At 41.6% G+C, this 25,190-nt stretch overlaps 1 pseudogene; it reads left to right on the top strand.

Annotated features, from left to right (window-relative positions):
- The first annotated feature begins 349 nt into the window (after positions 1-349).
- The window catches only part of LOC131906307 (transcription factor Spi-C-like), a 61,517-nt pseudogene continuing 36,676 nt past the window's right edge, over positions 350-25,190 (top strand).

The raw sequence follows: 25,190 nt of genomic DNA, 5'->3' as shown, positions 1-25,190 counted from the left end.
TTCCCTCTGACTTGGACATAGCTGGCCATGCAGGGGCCTGGATGTCCTAAGAGCCTCAGCCATTCCTGACTGGTGAAGAGCAAAGCCTTGTACAGCAGCAGCACCAGTTTTAGGTGACAGGAGCAGTGGACACCTTCCTATTTGTGTCTCTACATTTTCATCTCTTTCAGTGTGACAATACACCATGAACTTCCAAGTCAGCACAGGAGCCAAGATTTCTGTGTCTGTTTGCAGAAGAGTGCTTAGCCAAGAGACCCAACCCAGCTCACAACCACCTATGACTCCAGATCCAGAAAATGTCCTCTTCTGCCTATGAAGGGTCCAGACATGCATGTGGTGTATATCGTACATGAAGGTAAAGCATCCATACCCATAAAATTGTGTGTGTGTGTGTATTTCACATTCACCATTTATCAGTATTTTAAATTTCTGTAGATGCTGAACCAAGTAGTCCCTTTGTACTATTTTATAGTGTTTGAATCATTTTTGTTTATATTTATTTTTGATTGACACATACTTATATGTATTTATGAAGTAAAATGTGATATTTTGGTTCATACATATTTTAGGTCTGATAATCAACCATGTTACACTTTCATCATTTCTTCATGGAAAATATATTCAATTTTCTGGTTTTGTCTTTATAACTACTCAGTAAGAATAAACTAAGGTAGTCTCCACATTATGATGAAAAGGGTTATTTTTTACTTTTATTAATTAAATTTTTCACTTGTTTCACATCCTGACTGCAGTTTCCCCTCTCTCCTCTCCTCACATTCCCTCCTCTCTGCTCCACCCCCAATCCACTCCTCCCCCATTTCTGTTCAGAAAGGGGCAGGCCTCCCCTGGGTGTCAACAAAGCATGGCATATCAAGTTGAGGTAGAACTAAGTTCCTCCCTTTGTATTAAGGTTGGATGAGGCAACCCAGTATGGGGAATAGGTTTCCAAAAGCCAACTCAAGCGTCAGGGACAGACCCTGATCGCATTGCTAAGAGTCCCACAAACAAAACCAAGGTACACAACTGTCACAAACATGCACAGGGCTTAGGTCAGTCCCGTGCAGGCTTCCTAGCTGTTGGTCCAGAGTCTATGAGCTCCTAATAGCCCAGGTCAGGTGTTTCCGTGGGTTCCCTTGTGGTGACCTTGACACCACTGACTCGTATAATCCTTCCTCCCTCTCTTCGACGGGATTCCTAGAGCTCAGCTCAATGCTTGGCTGTGGATCTCTGCATCTGCTTCCATCAGTTACTGGATAAAGGCTCTATGATGACAATTAGGGTAGTCACCATTCTGATTACAGGGGAAGGCCAGTTCAGGCATCCTCTCCACTACTACTGGGAGCCTTAGCTAGGGTCATCCTTGTAGATTCCTGGGAGTTTCCCTGGCACCAGGTTTCTCCCTGTCCCCAAAATGCTCCCCTCATCAAGACTTTCATTACTCTCCCCCTCTGTCCAGCCCCCAGCCTGCCCAACCCCATTCCTCATGCCCTCCCCTACCCAGTCTACCCAAGAGATCTTTTCTATTTCTCTTTCCAGGGAAATCCATGTGTCCTTCTTTGGGCCTTCCTTATTACCTACCCTCTCTGGGACTCTGGAGCTGTAAAAGTAAAGCATAGTACTTTTTAAAAATAGTACAAAGTTCAGTCTTGCTGAGAAACTGACAGGGTGTTTCATCTCTCAGACCCACTTTCTCCTCAGCACAAATGGGAATTGTAATGGTATCTACTTCATACATTTTCAGTTCTTTCAAATACCCTTTCTATAATACCTGCCATAACTATGTTTTAAATTAAAATTTTCTCTTTTTTGAGTATGTCTTCTCTTCTGTTCTCTTATAAAGAAATGTATCATTGAATTTAGGGCCCATATGGATAATCCAGGATAATATCATCCTGGAAATTTGAACTTGATAAAATCTTCATTTTCCAAATAAAGTCATATTCACAGGTTGCAGGTGCTAAGATAAGGAAGGACATACATCTTTTAAGGGTCACCATTCAACCCACAACACAACCATTTGGGCTCTACTTCCAATATTCCCAATCCCATTATTCCCTGTCATCATTCACAGCCCCAGTTCAATCCAAGTCACCATGATACCTCGTCTAAACTTTTGCAATCATTTAGTGTGTGTGGTGGGGGTGCTGTTTACATTTCTCTATGACCAGTTCTTCCTACATAGTAACTAGGGTTGTCTTTCAAAATGTAAATGGGATTGTCTCTCTACCCTCTTAAAACCTATTCAATGTTTTCCCTTTAAACTCAAAGCCCAAAGTCCTCAGCAAAGCTTCTTCTATGGCTTAAGTGTCTCAGAATCCATGCTTCTCTGTGCAGTAGTATGGAGGAGACAGAGCCAAGAGAGGGCTTTTTCAGTCACTAGAAGAGAGTCCTCATAAAAACAGGATACCCGTTAAGAAGCTGGGCAAACAACAGTGCCATGGTCTTGAAGGTCTAGAGTTTAAAACTTTGAGACAAAATAAATCCCATCCCTCATTAAATTACCCAGTCCCAGGTAATCAAGCAGTAGAAATCAGACTTCCACACTCCAAGTGAATCCAGTGTCATAGGACCTCTTTGTCACACCACTAAGTCTCTTGCCTAAGTCACCCAGTGACTTCCAGCTGCATCTTCTTCACAGCTTCCTTGTAACCTATAGCAGACTTTCAATGATTTTAGCTACTTCAAAACTATTTTGGATGAATGAATAAAAGAATGCTTCCCCACAGGTCAAAGTGACCAAGGATTGGAGGTTAGCTGTGGAAGTGTGTTAAAACTGAAGTACGTTTTTCTTTATGTTACTATTAATTTCATTTTGAAGTTACAAAACAACTGGTTACTTCCCTTTTCCTTCTGTTTTCTTTTTCTTTTTTGTAAGTAAATAATCAATTACCTTAGATATTTGGTGTTCACTTTCTCCTTGAACGTAAAAGAAAGATGGTGAATATTTCAAACTAGAGGCCTACTTGTTATCTTAGTTACCTGAATATTTCAGCGATGTTTCGGGAGACTTGAATATTTTAGTAATGACTTTTTTTCTATTGCTTCACAAAGACTTCCTTAAAAGAGAGAACATGTATTCACGGTGTGTTCTTGCACTTCAGTGGTTTCCCTTCACTAGAGATTGGAGCCTTTCAAAAGTCTCCCTTCCTTTAAGAAAAAAGAAGTCAATGTTTTTATTCCAACCTCGGCCAGCAGCCTCAAGGTTACAGAATCAATTATTTAATCACTTAAGAACTAATCAGCATGGGGAAGTAGTGTTGGACCTGACATTAAGAGGTTTAATTTGACCTGATCACAGCAATTAGCCTGAATTAGTGAGATTCACAGAAATCTCACTACAGATGAACTGGCTCTGGCTGCTGCTTTTTGTTTGTTTCTGTTTTGTTTTGGTTTTTTTTTTTTTGTTTTATTTTGTTTTGCTTTTTGGTATGTCTACACGGATAAATAGAAAAGGGTTCAGAGCTAAGATGAGCCTGGCAAATCAGTGTTTGTGCTGCTGGACCCATACCAGTGAGTACACTGATTTGGGAAAACAAACAAACAAACAAAACAAAACTAGAGGTTCCTAGTTTCAATTGTGGTCTCCTTGAACCCTGATGGTAAGTTTAAATCTTTATAAGCAATTTTTACATAATTGCTGCAGATAGGCGATTTCAACGGCATCACGCATGTCCACAGACTCCAGATAGCTGCCCAGGGCCCGCCCTTCCACTTGCTCCGCTTTAGGAAGCAGTGTTTCCTCTAGAACATTTAAGCAGCAGCAGAAGGTGCATTATGTCCTGGGAGCTTTGGTACAAAGCTCAGCTTCCACCTGAACTTCAGTTCGAACAGACACTGGGTTCAAAACGTTGAGTTGGGGTAGCAGAAAGTAACAAAATGCCTGTGGGTAGGAACAGACTGAAAAACAATTAGAATCAGAACAAGGAACAACTGACCGAGAGCGCCGGGCAGAGATGGGCACCCAGAGCTCAGGGGTTCTGCTAAGAGGCAGAAGTGACTCCCAAAGACTCGTGTGTGGACTCTATGGATGTTATTTCTCATGCTAAATAATTATGGAGGATCCTGACCGTTGAATATAGAACGACAAAAACCTCACATCATCATTTGGTCCAAGAAATGATGATGCCTTTTCTGGAGAATTTACAGGGTAGAGGAGGTGAGTGTTGTCTTCCTGACCTTCGACTCTTACAGTCTTTCTGCCTCTCTCACACAATATGCCCCAAACTTTTTACGTTCTTTTTTCACAGTTAGTGGTTCAGAAGCGTGCTAACTCCTACGGGTTTGTAAAGTTAATGAAGGTCATCCTGTTACTGATGTCTTTTAAGCGTATGTTTATGAAGATTTGGTTTGTAGCTTTACATAGTCAGAGTCACAGATGGTAGGATTGATTAAGTTAAAGTGTTCTATTGTGAGGATTGATTCCATCTAACAATGTAAGGTATACTTAGCAACGTTATCAGGAAAGATTCTGAATGTTCTCTATAACGAAATGCTAATGTTTGAAGAGGTGGATAGCTAAGTGCACAGATTTGATCACTGTACGTCATTTACTGGTAGTGAAACAATAGTCTTTACCCTGTGGACATGCAGCATTACTGTATGTCAAATTTAAAAAATGTTTTGATAAATGAATCTCATTCCTAAAAGATTGATTAATAAGCATTCTAGTATATTCCCCATGTACTGAAAGTAATTAGAAAGCAAGCAATCAGAAATTAAACATGCTTTCTTCTGCTTAGTTGGAAATTTTTAATTGCTATGATCATGTAGTCTCTGAAGTTCTTACATAGGGGATTCAGAACTAATAAATTATGATTAATGGTTCAAATGTCTGAGAAGCCAGAGATATAATAATACAATAAGACCAAATGTCAGTTTTGTCTTTACAAGAATAATTAATTTTATTGAGTCTAGAGAAAAGCAGAAATAGCTAGCAAATTGCTAACTTTATTTTATGTATTTGGTTAAAAAATAATAAATAAAACAACTTTTATATTCAATCTTGGCCTAGGTTTTCCATTTCTTCATGATTTAATTTTCTTGAGTTTATAGACTAGGAACTGTACTTTTTTTCATGCTATCCAATGTACAGTTTAAAGAGGTGAAAAATCCAAGAACAACTCCAGATTAGACTACTAGCAATAGCAGAGAGGGTACCTGAACTGGCCTATACTGGTAATCAGATTGGTGAATACCCTAACTGTCATCATAGAGCCTTCATCCAGTAAGTGATGGAAGCAGATGCAGAGAACCACAGCCAAGCACCAGGTTGAGCTCCTGGACTCCACTTGAAGAGAGAGAAGAGGGATTCTATGAGCAAGGTGGGGGTCAAGATCATGATGGGGAAATCTACAGAGACAACTGAACTCATAGGAACTCACAAACTTAGACTGACAGCTGTGGAACCTGCATGGGACCAGACTAGGCCCTCTGCATATGGGACACAGTTGTGTAGCTTGGACTGTTTGAGGAGCCCCTGGCAGTGGGATCAAGATCTATCCCTGGTGCATGAGTTGACTTTCTGGAGCCCATTACCTAGGGTGGGACAACTTGCTCACCCTTGATGTAGGAGGAGAGGTTTGGTCCTGCCTCAACTGAATGTACCAGGCTTTGCTGACTCCCCATGGGAGGCTTTACCCTTTTGAAAGAGAGAGGGGAGAGGAGGAGGCTGTGGGGGATTGGGAGGAAGGATGAGAGGGGGATTTGAGGTTGGTATGTAAAATGAATTAAAAATATATTAATAAATAAATAAATAAATAAATAAATAAATAAATAAATAAAATAAAGATGTGAAAAATCACACGGAGGAGGTTACTAGGTGGGTAAAGTGCCAGCTTGAGGACTTGAATTTGATTCCCCAGAACCCATAAAAAAACACCTGGGTGTTGTAGCACACTTGTAACCCCAGTGCTGAGAAAGAAGACAGGTCTATTTCTGCTTCTAAATGGCTGATAAGCCTAGCCTACTTGACACATTCTAGGTTAATGAGACACTATGTCTCAAAAATCAATGTAGGGGGCTGTAAAGATGGTTCAGCTGTTAAGAACACACTGTTCTCTTGCAATGGACCAGAGTTCAGTTCCCAGCACCCACATCAGATGGCTCACAACAGCCCTGTAAATCCAGCTTCAGGGGATTTGATGCCCTCTTCTGGCCTCCATAGGCACCCATACAAGACATATAAACAAATATATAAATAAAAATTTAAAAATATAAGTTTAAGCTGGGCAGTGGTGGCACAGGCCTTTAATCCCAGCACTCAGGAGGCAGAGGCAGGTGCATCTCTGTGAGTTTGAGGCCAGCCTGGTCTACAGAGTGAGTTCCAGGATAGGCTCTAAAGCTACATAGAGAAACCCTGTCTCAAAAAATATATATATATATATATATATATATATATATATATATATATATATATATATATATGTGTGTATGTATGTATTTCCCCCCCAGATGAATGGAACCTAAAGAATAATATTCAAGGTCATCAGATGGAAATTTTAAAATCAATAAAAGTGAAAATATTTTATTAAAACTCACTTGTATTTGCATTTAGTTCACTTTTCTTCTGAATTGTATATTCTGATTGTGTATCTGAGGATACATTTAGACTATATTTTATAAAATAAAAATTAACATTAATATATTTAAAATCCTTTACTTCTTGATAATGTCATACAAATACTTAGTATTTTACATGTCATACATGTACTTAGCTTTTCTCTTTTGCCTCTTTAATTCTTCCTAACAAAGATTGGAAGAGTTAATATTGTCAAAATCGCTGTCCCACTAAAAACAATCTACAGAGTAAATGCAATCCCTATCAAACTTCAAACACTATTCTTCATTAAAATAGAAAAAAAATTTAAATTTATATGGATGCACAAAACACTAAGAACAGATAAAGAAATATACTCAGGAAAAAGTTTGCATGTAATCGAAGGGTTAGTATCTAGATTATAAAATTACTTTAAAAATAACATCAAGAAAACACAACACTCCATTGAATGGACAAAAGAAATACACAGAGTTCTCAAAAGCAGAAATACAAATGGCTAGTAAATATTTTTAAAGTGTTCAACAGCCCTGGACAGACGGCTCTGCAATTAAGAGCATTGAGTCCTCTTCCAGAGACCTGGGCATGATTCCCAGCACCTACACAATGCTGGCAGCCACCTATAAGTCAGTTCCAAGGGATCTGATGCCCTCCTCTGGTCTCCACAAGTACCAGGCATGCGTGTGGTGCACAGGCAGACACACAGGCAAAACATCCACACACATGAAATATATTTTTTAAGTATTCAACATCCTTAGTCATCAGAAAAATGAAAAGTCAAACCACTTTGCAAGTCTATCCCACCCTTCTCAGACTGGCTGCCATCAAGAAAACACACACAAGCGCTAGTGAGCTTGTGTGGAAAGAGGAAGATGTATCTCTGTTGGTGGGAGTGTGAACTAGTGTAGCTGCATGGACATCAGTGTGGATGTTTTTCAAAAAAGCAAAAAATAGAAATGTTATATGGTTTATCTCTACCACTCCTGGTCATATTTCCCAAGGATTTTATATTTTGTGACAGATACTTGCACATCCATGTTCATTGCCCTTCTGTTCATAACAGCTAAGAAGTAGGCATGGTCTAGCTGCCCATGAACTGAAGGAGGCCCACTTCACAGGATAGAATTCAAGTCTGATACTGTAAACCTTGCCAAAAGCTTACAGCTAGAAAGGCCATAGAGAATCTTCTAATGCTGTTTTTCTAAATGAACACACTGTCAGCCTTCCTTCTCGAGATTTGTGTCCACGGCTTTAGATTACTGAGGCTTTCCATCTTGGCCAGAGAAGCTTCTGCGTGCGGCGGGAAACAATGAAGCAATTACTTACAGACACTCATAACTGATCAAAATACAGAAAACAAGTGGATGCTGAGCGTTTCATCCCTATAGGACATCTATATCACCCTCTACACGTCTCAGAGAACATCACACAAGAGTAGGCTGAAAGAATGTGAGAGCGGGGGTTGTGGAGGAATGCCATGAAATGCTATCCTCTGGGCAGGGCGTGGCCATTGCCTTTGTGAACTCATGGACACTGGTTACCTACACAAGACTTGCCCATCAACATTCCATCACGGGTGGAGAATGGGCTCAAAAAGCCCCATCTGTCCCTGAGGACCTATTAGAAGTAAATGACTGCTTTAGGAGAGAAAATAGTTTTTGTAAATGGTGTAGTCACTAGTGTTCTAGGAAATAACTACACACCTATGCTTATTCAAGCAATCCTAATTAAACTTAAAAGATCATGAAAAACAAAACAAACAAAAACCGTGAAAGTAAGAAGGGGTCCTTGTGAAGAAAAAGGAGTTCAGCAGGGATGAGAGAGGTTAATATGACGTAAAAAGGACCAAAGTTCATATGTGTGTGTAGCTAGAGTTTTCCTGCCTGGCCCAAGGTCAGGACCAACCTCTCTCACCCGCCAGTCCCACAGCCACTCAGACCCAACCAAGTAAACACAGAGACTTATATTGCTTACAAACTGTATGGCCGTGGCAGGCTTCTTGCTAACTGTTCTTATAGCTTAAATTAATCCATTTCTATTAATCTATACCTTGCCACATGGCTCGTGGCTTACTGGCATCTTCATATGCTATTTGTCATGGTGGCGGCTGGCAGTGTCTCTCTCTCAGCCTTCCACTTCCCAGCTTTATTCTCCTCCTTGTCCTGCCTATACTTCCTGCCTGGCCACTGGCCAATCAGTGATTTATTTATTGACCAATCAGCAACACACTTGACATACAGACCATCCCACAGCATGTGTATGTATATGTGTGTGCATGTATGAAACTGTTAAAGGTAAAATTTATTAAAAGGCAGTATTGACACAGGTGAAATGGCTAAGGAGATCCCTGGGTCCCACATAGTGAAAGAAGACAACTGACCCCGACCCCTGTAAGCTGCCCTCTGACTTCTACATGCACTACAGCACATGCACACACTCTTCCCACAATAAGTAAAGGCAATTAAAAGTATTTTAAAGGCATTATGCATTTGTATCAATATGATAACACAACCCAAGGGTAACAGTGTAGGAGAACGTGGTGAATTTGCAAGGAAGTGTTGAATTTGATAATTTCCTTACAGTCAGAAAAGCAAGGACTCCTAGAGGGCTGACAAAGGCCTGAAAGACTTCCAGCACTGTGCAGCACATCTGCTGGAGATCGTAGCCAGAACATGGCAGGATACACTAGTTCTTCCTTCTACCCGCACTGTAGAGAGAGGAGTGCTTGAACTGAGGATGTGTGGGCATGCTAAGAACATATTCAACAAGGAAATCAACTTGTCACTATAAAGACTTTGGCACAAAGGTGGCCTTAGAAGGAGAGAGGAAGCAATTTAGTTTTGAGTGTCAAGTAGATTGCTTGGTTCTTTGTGCCAGGTGTATGAGGTTGTATTGGAAATTCTAACAGCCCCACATCCGGAGATCTGAAAGAAACTGAGGTCACTTTAGCCCCTTCCACTGGCAGTGATTGAAGGAAAGCCCTGACCAATCTAGTTCTGAATCACTATCATCCTTTTTATAAGTAACCATCATTATTGTAATTGCTGTTTTAGTGTGATATTCTTTTATTTTTGAGGTTATAATTTAATTACAACATTTTCCCTTGGCTCCTTATGCTAACCCTCCCCACTATCTTTCAAATTCATGACCTGTTTTTTCATTGTAATTGCATGCACATACATATATGTTCCTAAATACATCCTGATGCACTCATATAATGCTACTTGTATGCATATTTTCAGGGCTAACAGTTTGGCACTTAACAACCAACTCATGTGCTCTTCCCTGGGGAGGGCCACCTCTCCTGTTCCCGGCTTTCCTCAGTTGCCCGTAGTTTTTGGTGTACGGTTAAAGCCTCGTGGGCTTTTCTCCATGCAGTCTGGCATGTTTGATGTTGGCCTCCTTCTTCAGCTCATGTTTGGGCAGTTGTGTTGAGGCTTTATGGGTGTAGCATCTGACATTACAAGGAGACCCAGTCTCATACCAGACTTCCTGATCCTGGTACTTACAATCTTTCCTCGCCCTCTTTCACGGTGTTTCCTGAGCCCTAAGTGTGGAAGTGTTTTGTAGATGTATCTGATGGACTGGGCTTGATAACTCTGCACTGATTAGTTGTGGTTTTCTATAGTGTTCTCCATCTACTGCAAACAGAGGTTTCCTTGATGAGGGGTGAGGACTATACTTTTCTGTGGGTTCAAAGACAAATATTTATATAGATATTACTAATTATGTTGATTTAGTAAGTTAGTGGATGTAGATACTTGTAGATACAATCACGATTTCACTTGCACTGAGTCTGAATCATTATCATTGTTACTGAGACAGTCTCATTTGACTCAACACATCACGAACCTGTCTGAAGAGTCTCCTTTGCTTCCCTTCTCCAATCCAAGCAACAGGCTACAAACTTCTGTGGTTACAAAAATTTACATAAAGTTTTGCATACATAAAATCATGTTTACCAGATTTAGTATTATGATCCTCCACTGCACAACTGTAAATATTCCAGATGAGAGAGATCAATACCCAGTTTGTGGATTCTGTTAAAACAACAAAAGGTGTCCTAACATGAATGTCAACAGCAAAAATGGAAATAAGGAGTCACTTCACCCATTACATTCCTCACAGAACACAATTATATAAACAGTTATGGTAATTATATGGAAAATATTCTTTCTTCATTTCTCAGCAAGCTAAGTCACAGTTCTTTGCAGATGTTTAATCTCAGCAATAATTATAATGGATTTGAGTAAATATTAGCAATTGTCTTGTCAAATTACTGCAAGTCAAGAGGAAAAAAAATCCCATGCCAGTACGTTTTTAAAAAATTAAATTTCAATTTCAAAATTCCATGCCAGAAAGTTAATTAGAGAAATTTAAAAGAGAATAACAGAGTCGTGATGCTAATACATATATAAAATGAAACACCAAATACTTTCACTCATTAATTCAAGTGGGAATCAGACCAGTATTGAAGTACAATCAAAGAAAAAGTCAAAGAATTTTCATTAATATGGAGTAAAAAAAAATAGTGAAATAGACAATAGTGGGTTTTTCTGCCAGACAGAATTTGTTTAAATGGCTATGGCCAAAAAAAAAATATTTCCAGTGTTATTAGCTGTCTACAATGTACACAATAATGAAAGAGTTGAAAGTCAATCAACGGTGAAGAGCCTCTGATAGAATCCAACATCCTCCTGGGTGTTCAGTCTCCCACAGGAAAGCAGTTTATTCTATACTTAATGTTTTCCTTATACAAGACAGTTGATAATTGCTGCAATATCTATGTTCTAAAGTAGTAATTCTTTAAAGCTAGGAGCAATTCTATTAAGAAGAACATACTATTTAAGCTTAAAATGATGTCTTGTTGTTTGGTTTCCTTAAGCAGTTGAAAGTATGATAAATAATTAGAAAATATCCGTGCATAGTGTTTGCTTAAAGACTGATTAGGTACTATTGTGTCGATGGCTGTTATCAAAGCTCATAGGGGCATGTGAGTCCCTGGTGTAATGAACTCACTGTGGTTACCTGCACAAGACCTACACAAGATCAGCCCTTCAACATCAACATTCTAGCCCAGATGGAGGAGCTTATGGGACTCCTTACTCCTTGAGATACTTCAAAGGCAGATAACAGCTACCATGAAAAGCAAATAATGTTGTCCAGCAGTACAGCCACTGGTAAGTTGCACATGCTCCAACAAATAGCCTGCCACCTATACTTAGGCAAACAACCTTGACTAAATCCAGTGTCACAAAAATAAAGACACATGAGTAAGAAGAGGACTAGTTGAGAAGAAGAAAGGCTTCAGCAGAAATTTGAGGGGGTGGGGGTATCCCAATACAATGTATACATGTCATACAATAAGACATTTTTCTGGGGAGATGCAACACACACACACATCTGCTCAACCCAGACAGGGCTCCAAGAGAGACCAAAGTATGGATACCACTGAAGTCCAACTTTGTGTAACAATGAGTTTTATTGAGTTTACTCACAGAAATATGGGTGGTGGATTACTTATAGGAGCAGAAATGACTCAAAGACACCTCATCACCAAATGTCACCCCAGATCACCATAGCTGGAAACCTGGAGCAAACTGCACAGCCTGCAGGCAGCTCAGTATGCTGGAGAGTGTCCTTTCTAAGTGATTCGGTTGTTCTAAACCTTTTCCATATAGCTTGGATGGTCTCTGCTTCTTCCTGGCAGCTGGTCTGATCTCACAGTCTCTTTTGCAGCATGGCTTGTCTGAGTGATGCTCAGCAGTTTGTTTTGTTCATATAGACTTGGGGAAGAAGGGATCTAATGAATCTAATCAGCTTCAGGTATTTCCTGCAGCTATTTTGAGTTGTTTACCTTTTGTAGGACCCTCAGCTTGGGTTCAGGCTGCACAGCTGGGCAAAGGAGGGCAAGGCTCCAAATCTACACTTGTGCCTTAAATTTACTGCAAGGACACAATTTAAGAGAATCCAGTAAACAGAATATAGTGGTGCTTCCCATAGAATGGCTGGAGTTCATCTGCCTCTGAGGATGGATGAAATGATGTGTGAGTCCATGGACATACATGGCTTAAAATGCTGATTCATCATACTGAGTCTAACACTAAAAATTCACTTCCTTACAGCAGGAGACTGGGCTCCTGTTACTATATCTTGATGATTGTGGTGTTTTGAATGAAAATGCCCCCTGTAGTCTCTTGTTTGGATACTTGGTCCCCAGTTGGTATAACTCTTTGGGAAGAACTAGAAGGTGTGGCATTGTTGGAAAAGACATGTCACCAGGAGCTGGCTTTGGGGTTTCAAAAGACCACACCATTCTCAGTATGCTTCTCTCTGCCCCCTAGTCATAGATCAGGTTGTGAACTCCCACCTGCTTCTGCCACCATGCCTTTGCTCTGTCATCAAGGACCATAACTTTCTGAAACTGTAAGCCTATTTAAACTATTTGTTTTATAAGTTGCTTGGTCATGGTGTTTGGTCACCACAGTAGAAATCTAAGACAACCAGCCATCTCTCTAACATTTGCTAGCTTTTGTCACCATGATAGTACACCAGAGCCTGAGCTCAGTCTTTGCTTGGTAACATGCAAGCAACTTGTTGAGCTGGACTTTCAAAATATTGCTTTGTTTTGAGATATTTACAGCCAGTAAGCATCCATTTGGAAAGCAATGCTAGTTACATATTTGATGATGTAAACTTTCCCATTATTTAATTTGGGTGCAAATATTGATTCTACTAAATTATGCAAATTTATTGAGGCAGGAGCTAAAGGTGGTATGAGGAAAGACCTCATGATGAAAGCTACATATTGATCCAAATGCTATGGTAATAAAAGATGCTAAGGTTAGGAAGGTTAGGGTTAAACAGAGAGGTCAGAACCACTGGAGAAGCTAAATAAGAAGTCTTGTTTATACCCTGCTTATTATGAGACAACTAAACTGACGAGACAAAAGGAAAGACAGGGCTCTGGGAAGTATAGACAGTGATGACCATCCAGCTGCCTGCCCCCACAACACTCTGTGGAACGTGAGCAAGGAACTGTTGCTTTTTCACTTCTAATATTCTCACTTCTAAGGCTGCTAATTGTAATCGACTAACCTGCAGATAAGGGTGGCTTCTAACAGAAAGGAGACCATCCCAGACCACTCCACAGACAGTAGTTAAGGTGACCAAGAAAGACTGCAGATTCATCTTAGTAGCTACAACAGAAGTCAGCTCTATGGTGGAAATACAAGGTGGCCATGTGAATTTGAGAACAAAGAGAGTATAGTTTAATTAATAGTCAGCATGACACCTGCAAAGTCAACAGTAGCAGTGATGGGCAGGGCTAATGGCTAGCACACAGTCAATGTCTGCAGTCAACAAAGAAATCGGAGATCAACAGAGTGGGGTTTCAAACACCCCTAAGTAGAAGGGTACTTTATAAACAGCATGTAACACATGTTCTTCTCCCTAGCTGGGTGAGGAGAACACACGTAGAGCTTGTGGGCCCTCTGTTGGTTTTTACCATGATAATCCAGAAAACCAACAAGTTAAACAAAAATTACCCTGGTCTCCGTCCAGTTTCTACCATAAGTGCATAAAACATCCCCAGACAGAACAGCTCAGTGTTTTTTCTCCAACCTGGGCTATATGAGATCCTTTCTTAAAACAAAAATAATAAACAAACAAAAACCCAGCTTAGGTGAGAAGCCGCATCCACATGCAGGTGTGTACTGTCCTAGCCTAGTCAGGAAATCTTTCTTAACAAATTCCTACTTTGTTTCACCCATGTGCATGCACACATGTTCACACACATACACGTGCACAAGTATATACACGCACACATACACACCAGTTTGAAACACTGGTGTCAGTGTTTGTTTGCATGAAACCTGAAATCAATTTTCAAAGCTTTTAAGCCTTAGAACTGTGGGTAAGGAATTGCACACTCACACCGGCTACAGTTGACAATAGCCTCTAATCCGCATCCCCATCCCTAGACTCCAGATCTATAGATGCTCACCTCTGAGTTTATTCCCACAACAAACAAGTAAACCTCAGCATCTTTCAGTTTATATATCCCGGTCTTTCTCATGTGTGCTGTCACTCAACATTCACCTATTTGTTGGAGCCAGAACAGTCAAGAACATCCCTCTGCCTGTTACCTGCACCACAGAGTTATCTCCTAATCCTTGGTCTTCTGCCCAAACCCCTCCCTGGTGTCTTTGTTTCTAATACCACTTCCTGATTTCCAGGTCAATCCGTTATCCAGTACAATCTCTCAGGGATCATGTCACCTCTCTGCGTGCAGAACTGCATCTCCCTCAGAAGCAAACCTCCCCTCCCAGCCCTGCTCCCTTTTGCTTGTCACACCTTGCAGCCTCTGCCTCAACCACATTGTTCTTTCAGAAATCTGAGTTCTTCAGGCTCTATCTCACCTCAGATTTGTTTGGTTCTCCCGAAACAGGCCTGTGGGTTCAGAAGTTGGTCTCACTAGGAAGACCTGTCCTGACTTTCCAAATCCATTGATAGGCCTGTCTGCTTTGAAAACTTCACTGTACTCCCCTGACATGCACCTTCCTTGGCACAAACCCTCCTCCCTCAAGGTGATCCGTCTGAGATAGCAAAGACAACAGCTCATTTATTGTGGCTAGGGTCTGCTACAGGGGACACACCCATAAATATGTCAACAGTGTTTAAAAGGACAGAGGAATATTCTTCCTTTCTCATTATTGTTTTCCTTTGACCAACTCAAAACTCCTCTGTTTGAAGGAAAGGAGGAAGGAAGGAAGGAAGGAAGGAAGGAAGGAAGGAAGGAAGGAAGGAGGAGTGAATTGTGTTTGAGAGCCCTGAATTCAATCTCAAAGAAACAAAAATGGAATGTTATCACAAGCTATGACAGGAACAAATGACATGACCACAAGGGTGGGAGAGAGCTAACATAAAACCCTAATGAGAAGAACACAGAGCAAGAAATCTGCGGGTAACAGCTAGGGAAGGTGTGCCTGGAATCTGCACACTGCTCATACATGGGAAGACAGAGTGAAGGAAGCTGCGGGCTGTGGAAACAGAGCTTTGGGAAGCCTACTGCTTCAGTAAGACAGACCAATACTTCACAGCCAAGCGGCCGAAGGAAGTGACTCAGAGATTGAGAACAGGAAGTGAGCTAGATCAAAAGAGACCCTGGGATATCTACATATGGCTAGTTAAAAAGAAACTGAAAATGTCAACAGGAGTCAAGATGGTTTGATATATTTCCAAGAAGGATTTAGGAAGGAAAGAAAATGTTTTCAAAGAATTGAAATCAAATCTAGAAAAACAGTTTACACTGCCTGATATCTGTGACGCAGGGTCTTCCTATTTCACTTGCTCACATGTTTTATTGTATGTATTTTATATATATTATGGAACATTAAAAGGGAGACTGGAAGCTCACCTACTTGCCTGCCTGTTATCCACCCAACCCACTGCTCTTGTTTGACACTGTGTGAAATACAAGCCAGAGCTCTCGGTAATGATCCACAAAGCCATTCTGTCTCCGTCTTAATCAGGGTCACTTTTGCTGTGATCAAACACCATGACCAAAATTAACTTGAGGTGGAAAGGGTTTATTTGGCTTACACTTTCACATTACAGTTTGTCTTAGTTAGGGTCTCTACTGCTGTGAAAAGACACCATGACCACGGCAACTCTTATAAAGGAAAGCACTGGGGCTGGCTTACAGGTTCAGAGGTTTAGTCTATTATCATGGTGGCGGGAAGCATGGTGGCATGCAAGCAGATGTGGTACTGGAAAAGGAGCTGAAAGTTCTGCATCTAGATCAGCAAGCAGCAGGAAGAGAGAAAGAGAGACACTGGGCCTGGCTTGAGCACCTAAAACCTCAAAGCCCACCTCCCAGTGACACGCTTCCTCCAACAAGATCACACTGACTGCAACAAGGCCACATCTCTTAATAGTGCCACTCCCTATAGGCCTACAGGGACCATTTTCATTCAAACCACCACACAGTTCACTGTTGAAGGAAGTCAGGACAGGAACCTAAGCAGGACAGGAAACTGGAGGCAGGAACTGATGCAGAGGCCATGGAGAAGTAGCATTTACTGGCTTGCTCCTTATGGCTTGCTCAGCCTGCTTTCTTATATAACCCAGGCTCCCCACCCACAATAAGCTCAGAAGTTACATCTACCCCTACCTGAGCTGACATCACATCTGATACTATATTCATACATCAAAATAGTGTTCAGTGGAACACCAAGTACCATTAAGCTGGTCCACAACCTATCAAGTTGAAGTAACAAAAACAAATATCCAATCACTCAGTGAACAAAGGCAAGAATATATCCACACCAAGAATACTATCATTTTTTAATTCTGGATGCTTAGATATTATCCCCCAAACAGAAGTGACAAGAGTTAGCTCAAGCCAGCCCAAATCCCAGCACACAGCAGGGAGGTGGTCAAAAAGTCCCATTAGAGGAGCAGTTGGCATTTAATGGCTGCTGGGAGAGGGAAATTCAGTTTTTCTTAGTGGTGTGGCCTCTGGTATGTGGACCATACTTCAGAGAAGGCCCCACACCCAAGAATAATTGGACAATATAAATTGGACTCGTTTTTTTTAAGAGAAGAAAACTTGAAGTTGATTGGGTAGATGAATTAATGCCACTATGGGAGAAGTCTAGGAGTGAATATGATCAAAATATACCATATAAAATAAATAATAATAAAAATATTTTTAAAAGAGGGCCAATGGGATAGAGAACTTGTTCAGCGGTTAGGAACACTTGCTACTTTTGCATAGGATCCAGATTGAGTTCCTAGCACCCATGTGGCAGCTCACAACCATCTGTAAATCCAGTTTCAGGAGATCCAATGCCATCTTCTGGCCTCTCGGGGCCTGTACAGGCACTAGGTAAACATGATGTGCACACATATACATAGGCTAGCACTTATACACACAAGATTTTTAAATAGAAATATCTAAATTGAAAAAAATGGACTTGATACTAATTTGGGGGAAACATTTTTTACCCTTTTTTTAAAAAGAAATAAAAAAAATTTTATTACCCTTACTTGTTTACTTATTCATTTATTTGTGTATATGTGTGTGCACGCATGCTTGCCTTGGTGTATATACGACTGCCAACTTCTGGAAGTCCATTCTTTCTTTCTGCTGTGCAGCTCCTGGGGCTAGAACTCAGTCCTCAGGCTTGCTAACAGAAACCTTTATCCACTGAGCCATCTCAACAGCACTAAAACACTGTTTTTAATTGAGGATTTACTGGGTAAGTTTTAATTCAGATTTTCATTATTTTAAAAATATTTTCAACACAGGATATATTTTTTTTCTTAAAAGGATATCAGACTACTGCTTTACCACATCTGTTCTGGTTCTCTTAGTGAATATTGTCTACTTCTACCTGTCAGTGGTGAAGGAAGCTTCAGTTAGATGAGTAACATGAAATCATTATGAAGAGTAACATCTTGGACCAGCATTTTATTCCCACCACTCAGAAATCATTATGAACATTATGACGTAGTCACTTACATCACCATGTAGGTATGCATCTCCGCTGAGCCCCATCCTCACTTACCCGCAGAAATAAGAGGTAGCTTTCAACTATCTTCACCTTTACTGATTTTTTAAGTATTTCATTAACGCACATTGGTGACTGTGTGCAAGCAGTAGGGGCTTATGTTAGTCCCTGAGTTGGGAAAGCAGATAATTGGAGAAAAGTAGTTATCGGTGTTTTTTAATCCCAAGATGATGGAGGCAAGGGAAAAGGGTGAGCAGAGTTAATGAATTCCCAGGGGCATTTGTCACAGGTAGGATAACCAAGTGCTGCTGTGAGAAATCAGTAATCATGTGTTACCCAGACGAGGTTAGGGAACGTTATTCACTTCTGCTTTGAGAAGAACAAGGTATAAGCATCAGGCAGGAAAATATGCAATATGAGCCTAGTGCTCAGCTCAGCTCCAAACACAACTGAGACTCCCTTGGAGAAAGAGCCAAGGAATAAAGAGGTGGTCTCACAGGGCAGTGTTCTAGGCTATAGACCACAGACAAAAAACTACAGTGTTCAGACCTTCAGTGTCAAGGTTGCCCTATCTGCTCCCATGCTTGGCAAAGCCTGGGGGTGCTCTGCTTGCATGAAAATAATGTCAGATCCCAAGAAGTTGGCATTTTTTCAGAGGAAAATATTGAAAATTTTACAATTTTCCTTGGTAATCAACTGTATACCCCTGGCCTTTTTTTTTCCATGCAAAAAGTTTGAACTGTAAAGGAAATGGAACTTTAATAAAAAGAAAAAAGAAATGTGTGTATTTGTGTATGTGTGTGTGTAAGCAGCAGCAATGATAATTTTACCAAACTATGATTCATGTAATAGTTTTCTTACACACTGACTCTAAATTTTCAGACATCTGGATTAGGAATTTTTGCATAAAATACCGTGCCCCATTTAGTTCCTCATTGTTACTACTATGGTACTTCAGCATAAACAGGACAGAAGCACGCTTGCATTTCAGAAACCAACACTTATTCTCATCGGATCACTATAAGAATAAAGTTCTAATATTAAAGGTAACCACCTATCGTTTTATTTGCATGTTTCTAGCTGTTTGACTTCTCATAGGCTAATTAGCTTTTGTGTGTCTTTGTGCAACTGTAATGCCTCCCTGTCAGAAAAAAAAAATCTCTTATTCCACAAGTATTAACATCAGAAGGCTGTTGTGGATATTGCTCTATATAAAAAGGCACAGATTTTCAGTGCATGAAAACATTAGTGAGTTGACATAGTAGTCTACAAAACAAGAGAGGAAAACATTCAAAATTAAAGGAACTTCAGTACTATCCTAAAACACAGCTGTGTGCCACCCATGAAATTTTATTTCTTTGCTTTCTAAATACACTTTATTAGATCCCATGCTACATTTACTTATTCTAGGAATGGAACACTTTTATATCACCATAAAAACCCATTTCATAAAGTCCTCTGTTGAGATCTGTCCTTACTGAAACCATATGGTCTGTAACAGTAGTTGAGTTCTTATAAGCATTTCTGCCCCAGCATAGCAGAGCAGACCATTACTAAGTGTAAAAAATCTACACAGACATACATATACATATATCTAAGTATGCATTAACTCATGGACCTTTAGACAGTGTGTATGTACAGGCAGAATAATGACTCCTCGAAGATGTCTTCATCCTAGTTTCTGAAATCCATCACTGCATCGTGTAAGTGACTCTGTGGCTATGATTAAGACCTTGAGGTAGAGACTGTTGTGAAATATTTGAGTGGCTTCAATATTACCACAAGAGGCTTTTTACCATGTTTGGAGAGAAGAGTGTCAGACTCAGAGATGATATGAAATGAAAAGCAGAGGACAGACGCAGGGACTTGAACAAGCTGCTCTGTCAGTCTTGATGATGGAGGAAGGCAATTACAAGGGAGGATACTGTAGCCGCTGGCATCTGGAAAAGTACTGACACTAGGTCTCTAGAGTTTCCAGAGAGAATACCATTCTATTTGTCCCTTGATTTCACTGCCATACTAGAGTTTTAACCTCCAGAGCTATGATGGCAAATCTACGAGGTTTTAATCCACAGTGCATGTGATACATTGACAGAAGAATAGTAGGGAATTTTTAGACCCCTAGGAGGTAAGAGATATAGAAATCAGCCAAATGTCACCTACTTTTCCCATATCACAGATAGAAAACATAAGGATCAAGGGAAGATGTCTCTTCTGATTAGTTTAATTGATGAGGTTCCATAGGCTCAGTCTTAGTGATAAAATCAAAGTAAGTATTTTACCTAAAAGGCCTCACAGATAAAGTACAGGTAGGTGCTGGGTGGTCAGGGAACTGATGACTCTATAATCAATTCTGTATTCCAATGCACATTCTCCTGAGAAATATCTAAATCAATGTTACAGAGAATTCACAGCCTTGGAAACAGCCCACAGCTATCATCAAAACAAACTGTGACCTACATTGTTCCTTATGGAATAGACTTTTTTTTCTTTTAGGCTCACAAGAAAGAGGGATATAGAAAAAGGATGAATGTTCACAAGATGGCCACCACTGCCTTCCTGTTTTGTGTGGCATCAGTTATGAAGCACCTGCTTAGGACAACCCAGTAGTCAGTGATTACAAGAGTTACATTATGCTGGCAAGCTATGAGGAGGCTTTTCTGTGCTTGACCAGATGTCTGGAGCCTTCCAGGGGAAAACCACTATCAGGCAAGCATCTATCTGCCAGGAGTCTGTGAAGGAGCTTCCCTCTGCCCTAACCAGGCTTGAGAAACTGGTAAGAAACATCTCTTACAAGAAGAATTTAAGACAGGAGTTAGATTGTGCTTCTTTAGAAGCAAGTGTGACAATAAAAGTTGGTGTGTTAATCTAAGTTAACTCATCACAAGCACGACGATAAAGGTTGACATATTAACCCCAGTTAAACCGAGCTTGTAACAAAAAAACATTGAGCACTACTGCATCAAAGTTCCACACACTATTCCAAAGCCTCGCTGACTGTGCCGTGCTCAGTTCTTGCTCTCAGAGAGGATTATGCAGAATCCTGGTGCTAACATTCAAAGCGCACACAGACAGACTGAACAGCCTAGTTACAAAGCCTTTGCTAGAAACACAGTGTCTGAGTCTTGAGAAGCCTGGTATTAAAAGACTTGTTCTTTTTCTCCATATTCTTTTGTAACTTTCCATTTTGCTGTTGCAAATCCAGGTTCTATGTACAAATTTTCATACTATCTGGATGATGTGGGCATGCCACCTTAACTTGTTTGCTTAACTGCAAAATGGCAATTACCACGTTCCCAACTCGGTAGGATAGTTAAATGGGCTGATATGGGTTAAATGGGATGATATAAATATATTGTTTAGCATGATTTAAGTTCATATCTTAATCCTCACCCTTCCCAAGGTAAAATTAACACTTTATAGATAATATGACGGAAAAAGTTCCCAGAACTAGTAAATAATGAGTAAAACTTTAACCCTTGTTTTTCTAATACTATTGTTGTAGAATATTATTTAAAGGTGTGTTACTTCTCTTTATGTTGCATTTGTTTAACTCTGTGAAGCCTGTCTAAAACACCTGACGAGCTAATAAAGAACTGAACAGCCAATAGCAAGGCAGGAAAAAGGATAGGCGGGGCTGACAGAGAGAGAGAATATATAGAAGGAGAAATCTAGGTGGATCAAAAAAGAAGGAACAAGAGAAGGAGGAGAGCATCCGGGGCCAGCCACCCAGCTACACAGCAAGCCACGGAGTAAGAAATTAAGAAAGGTATACAGGAAGAGAAAAGGAAAAGCCCAGAGGCAAGAGACAAATGGGTTAATTTAAAGTTAAGAAAAAGCTGACAAGAAACTAATAATAAGCCTCCATGTGTCATTTCTTTGGGAGCTGGGTGGCAGGCCCTACAGAAGAGTAAAACCAAACAACAACATACTACAGTCTTCTATTTTTGCTTTTAATCATACAACGTCTTAGGCTGATGGTAAAATTAGTTTAAAGCCCTGTGACCCGTACAGTTGAACATAGATTCACACATCGGTAAAGCCTGTGTGTGCAATATTGTCAGATAACACATCTGGGTCTCTTCAGAGAGGTCCCTGGGAAAGTGCTGCCCCAGGCCCATTTAACCTGCTGTGAAGAAGTTAGGAAGGGGCTGAGCAAAAAGCCACAGAAACCACTCTGTAGCATGTAGTGGATGAAGCTCTCCAAAATGAGAGAAATAATTTACACATATTACTACCCTGATGGCATAAAGAGTCTAACATGGAGGGACCTTCATGTAGCATGACCCGTTGATTGCTCTAGAGAAGTCAAAGGTTTGTCTTTACATGTAGGAGGAAAGGGAAAATTTAAAAAAAAAAAAATGGCTCTCAGGAAAGGGAGTCGGCACAGGTCACCAGGAGATTCAGAAAACCAGAGGGAGCAGCACGCAAAATCAAATCTGTAAGCGTACTTTGTTGTGAGAGGTTTCATCAGATTCCCAAGGGCCATGCCCAACCCACAGATTTTTCTTTTATTAATGAATATTTTTTGGTTAGCACATGAAGTAATGACTTTCACCATGATGTCTTTATACATGTATCATTATGCTTTCTTCTCATTCTTCTCCATTCCCCATTGCTCTCCTCTATGACTGGTTCCCTTTCTTCCCATCAGTCCCCTCTGACTTCCATTATAAGTGTTCTATCACCTTTTCTAGTTCTCACTTCCCTTAAGATCCTTCCACCCTTTCATAGTCTCTTTTATGCTTTTGTAACCTACAAATGCACACATATATAAAGACACACACACACAATTCTAGGTGCTGTATCTGGCTTATTTTACTCAGCATAATGATTTCCAGTTGCGTTCATTTCCCTGCAAATGTCATGATTTCAATTTTCTTTATGACTACATAAAATACCAATATGTGCAATGTACCGTATTCCCTTTTCCCATTCCTCTGCTGATGGTCATTCACACTGATTCCATTTCTTAACAGTGCAAATATCTCTGTGGTTCATTTAGAGTTTTGGGTGTGTTAAAGACAGCTTCTTTAACAAATGGTGCTGGGGGAAACTGGTTTTTCACATATAGAAGAATGAAACTAGATCCACATCTCTCACCCCCCCCATGAAAATCAATTCAAAGTGGATCAAAGATCTGAATGTAAAACCTGAAACTATGAAGCTGATTGGAAGGACCTGTGGGTTTTATTTCAGTGGTTCTTGGTTGCATGAGGAAACCTAAAGACTGTGTTCTAGATAACTACACCAAAACATCCAGGGGTGGCACTCAAGCAACAGCACTTTAAAGCTCTTCAGCTGAGCCTGTATGCAGCCATGGCTGAGAGCAGTCATGTTGGCTTGCTGTTGTTCAGGGTGCCCTAGCCTTGAATTACTTTAAATTGACTAGAAATGGCCAATCTTTCTCCAGACCAACTCAGCTGTACCCAGTGTGTCTGAATTTTATGAAATTTCTTCAGAATACCCATCCACATACTAAAGTTTGAGACTCTACCTTCAGCTGGAGAGTCTGAGAATACTTTCAAGCAGTGGTTCTGAGCATCAAGTAATCATGCCAGCAGCAAACTCTTTGACAGATAATTTATTTAACTGCATACAATCAATTAGAAATTAAGGTCACTAAAGTTGAAGGATTATAATTAATCCATTTAATTAAAAGTACTGGAAATGACAAGCGAAATTTTTATATGCAACTGCACAAAGAAAGTAAGACACATTTGTATAAGAAAAGAACTATAGCCCCCAGCTCCCATCTTGCCCAGGACTTCCCTTCTGAAGCACAGGTGAGTGCCCTAGCTTGCCCCAGACCCCATCCCTGGGCACCAGCCACTCCGGGGAAGACCTGCCCAACTTGGGCCCAGGTTCTGGTCCCCGGGCAGGTGCCCTTCTACCCCAACCGGGAAAGATCCCCTTCTCCAAGACCCCTGGCAGACCCTGCAGTCTCCACGCCCTGCCCCCACGCCCATCTGCCTGAGCCCCAAGCCTCTTCCTGAGACTTAGAGGCCGGCCCCCAGCTCCCATCTTGCCCAGGACTTCCCTTCTGAAGCACAGGTGAGTGCCCTAGCTTGCCCCGGACCCCATCCCTGGGCACCAGCCACTCCGGGGAAGACCTGCCCAACTTGGGCCCAGGTTCTGGTCCCCGGGCAGGTGCCCTTCTACCACAACCGGGAAGGATCCCCTTCTCCAAGACCCCTGGCAGACCCTGCAGTCTCCACGCCCTGCCCCCACGCCCATCCGCCTGGGCCCCAAGCCTCTTCCCGAGACTTAGAGGCCAGGCCCCCCAGCTCCCATCTTGCCCAGGACTTCCCTTCTGAAGCACAGGTGAGTGCCCTAGCTTGCCCCAGACCCCATCCCTGGGCACCAGCCACTCCGGGGAAGACCTGCCCAACTTGGGCCCAGGTTCTGGTCCCCGGGCAGGTGCCCTTCTACCCCAACCGGGAAAGATCCCCTTCTCCAAGACCCCTGGCAGACCCTGCAGTCTCCACGCCCTGCCCCCACGCCCATCTGCCTGAGCCCCAAGCCTCTTCCTGAGACTTAGAGGCCGGCCCCCAGCTCCCATCTTGCCCAGGACTTCCCTTCTGAAGCACAGGTGAGTGTCCTAGCTTGCCCCAGACCCCATCCCTGGGCACCAGCCACTCCGGGGAAGACCTGCCCAACTTGGCCCCAGGTTCTGGTCCCCGGGCAGGTGCCCTTCTACCACAACCGGGAAGGATCCCCTTCTCCAAGACCCCTGGCAGACCCTGCAGTCTCCACGCCCTGCCCCCACGCCCATCTGCCTGAGCCCCAAGCCTCTTCCTGAGACTTAGAGGCCAGGCCCCCCAGCTCCCATCTTGCCCAGGACTTCCCTTCTGAAGCACAGGTGAGTGCCCTAGCTTGCCCCAGACCCCATCCCTGGGCACCAGCCACTCCGGGGAAGACCTGCCCAACTTGGGCCCAGGTTCTGGTCCCCAGGCAGGTGCCCTTCTACCCCAACCGGGAAAGATCCCCTTCTCCAAGACCCCTGGCAGACCCTGCAGTCTCCACGCCCTGCCCCCACGCCCATCTGCCTGAGCCCCAAGCCTCTTCCTGAGACTTAGAGGCCGGCCCCCAGCTCCCATCTTGCCCAGGACTTCCCTTCT

This window comes from Peromyscus eremicus, chromosome 3 (genome assembly GCF_949786415.1).
Source record: "Peromyscus eremicus chromosome 3, PerEre_H2_v1, whole genome shotgun sequence".
NCBI lineage: Eukaryota > Metazoa > Chordata > Mammalia > Rodentia > Cricetidae > Peromyscus > Peromyscus eremicus.
This window is presented reverse-complemented; position numbering and strand designations above follow the sequence as displayed.